This window comes from Corvus brachyrhynchos, unplaced genomic scaffold (genome assembly GCF_000691975.1).
Source record: "Corvus brachyrhynchos isolate BGI_N302 unplaced genomic scaffold, ASM69197v1 scaffold150, whole genome shotgun sequence".
Taxonomy (NCBI): Eukaryota; Metazoa; Chordata; class Aves; order Passeriformes; family Corvidae; genus Corvus; species Corvus brachyrhynchos.
In genome coordinates, this window is record NW_008236162.1 from 1893167 (window position 1) to 1895525 (window position 2359).

The 2359-nt window shown below is 64.7% G+C and overlaps 1 long non-coding RNA gene across 1 annotated transcript; it reads left to right on the forward strand.

Annotated features, from left to right (window-relative positions):
* The first annotated feature begins 12 nt into the window (after nt 1-12).
* LOC108446130 lies at nt 13-1409 on the forward strand. The gene is made up of 2 exons (XR_001861243.1): nt 13-300; nt 558-1409. It is a non-coding gene; the product is annotated as an uncharacterized LOC108446130 (long non-coding RNA).
* Nucleotides 1410-2359: the final 950 nt, after the last annotated feature.

Below are 2359 nucleotides of genomic sequence, written 5' to 3' on the forward strand. Positions count from 1 at the left end.
CGACAGAGCCAACGGGACAGCCGCCACGCCCCCCAGCATCACCTGAGGGTGCTGTGCCAGTGCTGGAGTTGCCCATCTCCACCGGTGGCTCGTGCTGGAAAACGCTGGAGATCCTGGGAACAGGCCCAGCAGAGGAGCTGCCCCAGCGAGGAGCCAGCCAAGGTTGCACCAACACTCTGGGCTCCTTCTGCGGGCGAGGAGGAGGAGGGAAGGAGCCCACCAGGCCCTGGGGAGCCGCTCTACCACCTGGGCACGGGCATCTCGCCGGGCAGGACCCCCCCCCCGGCATGGAGCAGGAAGGTGAGGAGCACCCTTGGGTGGCAAAGCGCGGGGAGTGCGTGCAGCACCTTGCACGAAAAATGTTGGTTGCTACGGAAACACGGCACTTTCCATCCCCGTTCTGGGCTATCTGTGTTCTGGGGAGGAGGGAAGGGCTTCCAGTCACGTACCAGCTCCACAGAACTTGCTACCTTTCCCTCCTCGACGGGAGTGCTGGGGTCCTGAGGAGGCCACCAACGCCTCGCTCCTCCCTGCTGAGGGTCTTCGGGGCTTTGCAGGATGTGGTTGGACCCAAGAGCTCTCCACGGGATGGGGTTTGCTGCTCAGGAAGAGCACCAAGAGCTGAGACCCCATCCTTGGGGATGGGAGTGACGAGGACCTGCAGCCAGAAGCTCCTGGGTTGCAGCTGGAGTACAGATGTTGGTGGGATCCCTCCCTGATCTTCTCACCTCTGGCTCAGCTTCTGCCACTGCCTGGCAGGAGGCATCATCCGCAGGAGGCCTGGATGGTTCTGGATCGCCCTCATTTCCCACCCCGTGGCACCGTGTGGATCCAGCCCTCCTTCCTCTCCATCCCTGGATGAGCCTTTTGGAGGAAAGGGTCACACTCGCCCTCCCAGCACGCGCCCAGGACAGCGGGACAAACAGCAGAGCCTCCATGGAAGACGCTCCCTGAGTCCTGTGGTCATCGGGATGACAGATCCAGGCTTGTCCCAGCTCCGCCTTGTCCCGTCCCCTGCGCCCCGAGGTGACAGCGTGGGGGCATCACGGTGGGGCCAGGGCCAGGAGCAGCAGCTGGAACCTCCGGCAAAACCTTCCCGGCCCTTCCTCTTCCTCCTCACCCCGCCCACACCCGGATGGGGACGTCAGGGACCCTCCTGGCTGCCTCCCCTCGGGGTTTGCTCTGACACCCACCAGCACCCCAAAATCCATCCCTGTCCCTCGGGCCGCTTTGTGACCTCCCCTGTCTGCCCATCCTGGCTCCTCCTCCCCATCCCAGCACAAAATGGGACAGCCGGTGGGGGTTGACGCCATCCCCACTGGTCACCCCCCCGGATCTGCCCCCCCTGCTCCTTTTGGGCTAATCCCTGTCCTCAGCGGTGTCGGTAACACCTTCCCAGTTTAGCATCATCCTCCCTGGCTGTAATTACCGCGCTGTTTACCTCCACCTGCTAATTGATAAAGCCACCGCTGGCGCCCAGCCCGGGCCTCCGCCCCGTGTGCTGGCATGTGGCTGGTGTCACCAGCCCGGTGTCACCAAGCCCGTTCCCAGCCCCAGGATGTCACCCTGGGCGGACAATGGGGGTCCGAGGCCACCCAGATCTTGGGGGGCTCTGCTTCCACCCGGGGTCACGGATGGTGGTGGCCGACGGGGTCAGTGCTGAGGACACGGGGGTTGTTGGTCACCAAAATGACTGTGCTGCCCCTCCCACCCATGTCCAGCCTCCTCAAGATGGATTTCGGGGGGTTCTCCCCAAAACTGGGTGCTCCTGCTCTTCCAAAGGTGACACGCATCCCTCTGCCTTTCCCTTGGATTTCCTCCATCGGGGCACTGCTGCTCCTCTCCAAGCTCTCACCCACTCCAGGATGTCCCTGGGCACCCCCTGCCCACATCCACCCCGGGATGCTCCTGGGAATCCCTTCCCTGTGCCCTCGCCCACCCCAGGGAATCCCCCTGGGCATCCCCTCCCCGTGCCCTCATCCACCTCTGGACGCTCCCAGGCAATTCCTTCTCCTCGCCCACCCCAGGGACGCTCCTGGGCATCCCCTCCCTGTGCCACCGCCTGCTCCGGGGTGTTCCTGGGCACTCCATGCTCCTGCCCTCACCCACTTTTGGGCTGTCCCTGGGCATCCCCTTCCCGTGCCCTCGCCCACCCCAGGGATGATCCAGGCAATTCCTTCTCCTCACCCACCCCAGGGATGCCCCACAGCTCCCAGAGGTTTTCCTCCAGCCCCTCCCGCCCCATTTCCAGCCTTTGCACCGAAATCGGACGAATTTCAGGGTCTTCTCCCCGCGCGCCTTGCCCGTGACGTCACGCTCCCTCCCCGCGTGACGTCACGGCCCCCGGCGGCGTCCCCGC